The following is a 6,028-nucleotide window of genomic DNA, read 5'->3' on the forward strand; positions in this document are numbered from 1 at the left end:
CACTCTGGTCCAAGAGCTATTTTAAAGGCAGAATATTCTAAAATGAGGTTAAGTGATTTGTCAATAATAAAAACTCATACATGAAGAACTGCAATTGTTTAATGGAAAATGTTTTTAAATCAGATATTTATTTGACCTTGACAATGGCTTATTCTCATTTTGGCCAACAAAAAATGAAATAATTTCAGAGTGGCTGTACAAGGATTATTATTGCTTGGTCTGGCCCAACTAATTTAAGTCACCTCTCAAAATTAAACAGCCACAATTTCTTTTGTGTAGCAAAGCTGTTAGCTTTTTTTTTTTTTTAAAAAAAAAAAAAAAAAAAAAGTAGTTTAAAAGAAAATCTCAGACAGGCTTCAATTAAATTAGTTGCATTCTGAAAAAAGAATTACACTATTTTTAGCCAAAAGCTGTTAAAATAGAAGAGATAACCACCTACAGTTTTAACCCAGTGAGGCTGTCAGGTTAGCTGACATCAGAAGAAGAGCATCATAACTTCCATTAATTACTTTCAGATGTTCACTAATGCACTGTGTAGTTCACTAGACATAACCATCATTGTTCTCATTAGCGTATCTGTTGAGGATTACCTATCAACAGGCTCAAAGCCTGCAAAAACAAAAAGGAAATAAAGACACAAAGGAGAAAAAGATGCAAAAGATCAAATGCCTGGGGCTCAAATACCAGAGAAAAGAGAGGCACGCTAACCAAGACAGAAAATCCAAGAGAGCACTGCGCACCAAAACACCGTATTGCTCCTCACATGACACCTCCTATGAAATTAAGCATTTTATAGTTCTACACTCAACCAAGTGAATAAACTAATTTACCTTCTCTCTAGGAGGAGGAGGGAAGAAAGTTCACACAGGTACTAACAGTTTTCACAGCAGTATGCCTTTCCCTCAGCTGAGTCAGACAACAAAAAGAATTGACAAAGCTACATTCAAATTCATCGTAACTACACATAACAAGACAGCACTGGGTGGCCAGCATCCTGCCTTCTCTTCTAGTAGGGTGCTTTAGAGTTGCATAACATTGTGTTTTGTAAAAGCCATGACTAATTTTCTCTGACATTAAAAATACAGAAGTATTACAGATCAGATGCTTAAAAACTCAGAACTGGGGCACAAGCTTAATAATCACAAGACACCAGAAATCAGCACTGCCCATCTGACTTCAACATACACAAGTTCTTGAAGTCTCTGAATTCGTAAAGCACCTCAGCTAACATTGGTGGCTAACCTTCAAGTCTTTGCGCTCACAGACACACAATAATCTCTCCTTCCTCCTGCTCCTAAGCAAGCTTTGGCAACCTTCGTTTGCTATCAGCTTGGTTTCTCTTCTCTTGCTGCTCTTCCATAGCCTACATGGGATGTGTTTGACCAGAAAGGCAAGAGAAAAAGATCAAACCGAACAGTATCCACATTCTTAAAGCTTTTCCCTAGCCAATGAAAGAGTGCGGGACCTGACCGTGCAAGGAGTTAACCTCTGAAGCTGATGGAGTACAATCTCAATTTCTTCACATTTGCTATGCCATAACAGCATTGCTTTAACATTTCTTCTGAAATGTGACTACTGAACTGATATATATAAAGAGTGCAAAAACAAAAAAGTATTTATCTGGGTTGCAGTAAACATGAAAGCAAAAAAAACATGCCAGCATTAAAAAAGATCTGACAAGTTCACGTGCATGCTCCGCATTTAGCTCTTGTTTTAGAGCAACAGTCTGTTATGCTGGCTCCTCTACAGTTTAATGATTTCCTGTTAGGAATTTAAAATTAGAAGCCTCCAACAACTTCCCCATAAACTATTTTCAAGGTTCCTTTAATATCCACATCAAGGAGATATAGAAGGTTCATATGTTATCCATGTCGGTTCACTTCCTTCCCACTTCAAAATAAGCACATTGCAAGAAAATTCAGCAGGTTTTTGTATTGTTTTCTTAGAACTTTTTCCCCTACTAAGTATGTCCAGCCATAGTAATTAAAAAAAAAAAAAAAAAAAGGCTGTTCATTTACACAACCTCATATTTAAACTGAGAGAAAACGAGAACCACCAACCACTTCTGAAAATCCCAGAGTATGACAGCTGATTGCTTAAGTCTTGTAAGAAAGCTAAGTTTTCCATCAATGAGCTGGCTTCCATCTTCAACTCCATCCATACTGAATTTCACCTATGTGAACACAGCAATTTCACAAACTGATTTTTGCACTTTGACAAGTACATTACCTTTAATGAAAGCATGTAAACGCTCTTGCAGTGGCAGCACGTGAAACAGATTGGATCTTTTTCATCCATGCTTTCTAGAATTATATTCCTGCAATACAGACATGGTATTTTAGTACTTCACACCTATAGATCAGAAGTCATACACCACTGTTTATTCTTTTGACTCTGAAATGATGTAATATAACTACCACTATTACACCCCACTCACAAAACCATTTGAGCATTTGCAGGCAGACATCCCATCTCGGTTCCTCACTGGGTCGATGAAAGGACTCAAACACTAATCACCACCTTTCCAACAAAAACCAGCATCTATACCTAACAACCAAAAATCACTTAGTATATGAATGCTTTTTAACTAATTTCAGATCAAAGCAAGTCAAGTGAACCTGCAGTTAACTTAATCTGACTTCAGAGCACCTGTGAAAAAAGCAGTAGCAAAAGAGGCAATCCTGCTGCTTCCCACCTAACCTCTAACAAACGTAAAGGTCCTACTTTGGCTGAAATAAAAATCTGCATACGCAACTGAAATAAAATATACTACCACTTTCCAATTTTCAACTCAGCCACAGAGTCAGAAAGAGAGAAAGAATACTTCTACTCTTTGTAGCGGTTTCCAGATTGAATTATTTGTTAGTCATGAAGGCATGGTTTTGGACACCAATTTGGAAATGTTCGTGTGAACAACCACCTCTGGCAAGGCAAACTTCAGCAACTCACCGTTGTATCGATGGTAACTCTGTACCAATAACTTGTTAGGATTTTTTAATTTTTTTAAAAGGTTTTGAGGACTTTTTTTTTTAAACATGGTGTAGCATAGCATCAAGCTTCAACCACATTCTATCCAAATTATACAACCATCTTTCTCTGCAGATGTAAAGTCTCTTTTGCATGAACTTCTACAGACAGCATTTTGACAACCAAGGGGTTGTTTGATCTTCAGGGAAAGCTTTTTAATAGCAGACTATGATTAGATTTTCTTTATACGTTTACCCATTACATAGGCTTGTCTGCATCCCTATTCACTGCAATGATACACAGATGTACAGAGCCATTGCTCTCCATACGCGTTACATGTGAGTTGTTCAGATACCCAGATGCATCTTCAAAAGCTGAGATTACAGAAGACAGACTGACTGAATGCTTTTGCCTAAGCAACGTGCATTACCATTTTGCTTTCAGACGCAGACAGTATTTGTAAGCGTCCTTTAAATGTTTCCCTACATAAAAAAAGACAAAAGAAAAGAGAAAGATATCAACAAAGATAAGAATATCCATCAGAACCTTTGCCAGCAAGTACTGGAGTCAGAAAGATTTTCCAACATCTGCAACTACTAATAAGCAATCACATTAAAATAATTTACATATGTGAAGAGCACATCACTGAATGAAGCCAGTTTGCTAATAGGTTCACAGTACAGTTTAAGCAAATAAATCCATATATTAAACAAGATAAATTTAAAGGTGTCTGGAGAACTAAATAATGATTTAAGGAAACAGATTTTTTTTTTTTGAAGTAGCATGCTACTGTATGTTACTCAGAATGGTGATCTACTATCTCAACATTAAACACACTGAATTGCCAACTCCACAAATACTCTATCCATGCTTTTGCAACTCAAATATGTATCTACAATAGAAGATTACCAAGTTGCTCACTGGATAAATATATTAAAACACACACTACTAATAAATAACAGAGCTACCACATCCAAGTTGTATTCCTACCTAAAGATTAAAACACTTCAGCCATTAAGATTACTCCTTGGCCTCTATCAAAGTTAATTACAGACTCAATACATAACAATGCACTCCAGAGAAAGCCTCTATCACATCTTTTCATAAAGATGTTTATTTCTTCCCCTTGAATTGCACGTGATACACCTACCTACGTAAAATTACACAATAACAGGTGTATCCTGGCTAGTTATTTTTTAAGGCATAGCAACTTAAGAAGATAAAGCCTGTTGCTACAACACTCTCTTGGAAATTATATTTACTTTATACAGATGTTACTCATTATTAGATTTTTTTTCCTCTATTTTAAAGCACAATAAAAAGCATTATAACTTCAAAAATTACCATTTTCTAGGCATAATTAATACTTTTCTTTTATACAGCAGAAAGCTGCCTTATCTGTACTCTCCTCGCATGCCTCCAGCTCCACATGCTCTGAACTAGCTCTCTAGAAAGTAACTGAGGTAAATAGCCTCTGCTTCTTGGGGGACTAATTGCCAATAGAAACCATCTGTCTTTCTTCAATTGAAATAAAAACCACATGATCTCAGAAAATAATTAAAAGACACCTGAAAACACCAACAGGCAAACAAGGATAAAGCAATCTTCTGTGGTCTGTTTGTACCATGCTCATTTCTTTCTACCCCATAACACTTTTTTCTGTAAGTAAGTGATGAAGAATAATGCTCTCATAAAACTGGGGGGTGAGAGAGGGCAGCACTAGCAACACCTCAAGGGTTATTAGAAACAGTCCCCAAAGTGAAGTGGTAGATGCTCTGCAACCAGTAACTTTTAAAATAATAAATATGCAGTAAGTCACAGTCACCACCCTATATTAGCTAAGCTAAACCAAAATAAAAGTTAATAGAATAAGCAATATTTCTCTGTCCAGTTAGTGCATCTGGGATTTGTGTTTTGTTTTGTTTTGTTTTTTTGACCACAGTTGTGATTAGTTATAGAAGTTTTAAAACTGCAGAATATTGACTGTGAATAGATGGGACCACTGTGGTTCAGGACCACATTACAGCAGTCAAATCTGAGCATTAACTTAGTGTGGTATCAAAATCTACACCAAGTAGTAATCTCTTAGCTCATGCCTGTATTACACAGGGGTGACTACATCGCTGGCTACAGACATAGTGCAAGGCAGTTTTACTCCAAGTAATCTTAATTGCCTGTCCCGAAAGTATAGCATCTGTGGCCAAACACTATTTAATATGTCCCTAGTGGCGTGTGCACGCCCCACATGGAAAGCAAATTAAGAAGAAAAACATACCTCAAACAGCGTGATAAAGATAAGGAGATATTGGCAAACTATAGTGGGGCCATGGGGTTCATTTACACAGGGAAAAGGGCATTTTTACCACATGGCAGCCCACGAGGAACAGCAGGCAAGCATGTGCACGTAGGGCACATTAATAAACCCATGGCTTCCAAATAACGCTCACCTTGAGCTGCCTGCGCACCTGAAAGCCCCAGAAGGCGAGCACCAGCAGCACATCACCGCGGGTTAAGCTGTAAATACAAACACGGGTCCCTTCCAAGGCGGGATATTTGCTGATTCCGTGAAATCCCTCAGCTCACGGCAGGGCAGGCCGCGGAGCTCGGCGTGGGAGGGGGCGCCCGGGGCCTTCCCTGAGGCCAGGTACGGGGGGTGCCGGGCCCGCTGCCCCCCTCACAAATAACTCTCACAAATAACTTCCTCACGCAAATAACGCCCCTATACCAGTAACGCCCCTACACCAATAACGCTTCCAGTCCCCGAGCCCAGGGACCCCGAGCAGCCCCCGGCAGCCGGGCCGCAGGTCACGGCGCTGCCCGCTCACCTCACGCTCCCCCCCCCCAGCGCCCCCCCCCCCCGCATTTCCCCTCACCCCCACCGCAAATCCCGTAACCCCTCAGCCCTTGACTTCCCCTTGGCTTTTTTTTCTTCTTCTTTTTCCTCATTTTTTTTTTTTTAAATCCTCCTCCACTCTCCGCCCCACATTCGTTCCCTCGCGCCTCCCCAGCGCAGGCGGCTCAACCCCCCCCACACCCCCCTCACACCCCACACCTTTCCCCT

Source organism: Aythya fuligula, chromosome 20, assembly GCF_009819795.1.
Source record: "Aythya fuligula isolate bAytFul2 chromosome 20, bAytFul2.pri, whole genome shotgun sequence".
Taxonomy (NCBI): domain Eukaryota; kingdom Metazoa; phylum Chordata; class Aves; order Anseriformes; family Anatidae; genus Aythya; species Aythya fuligula.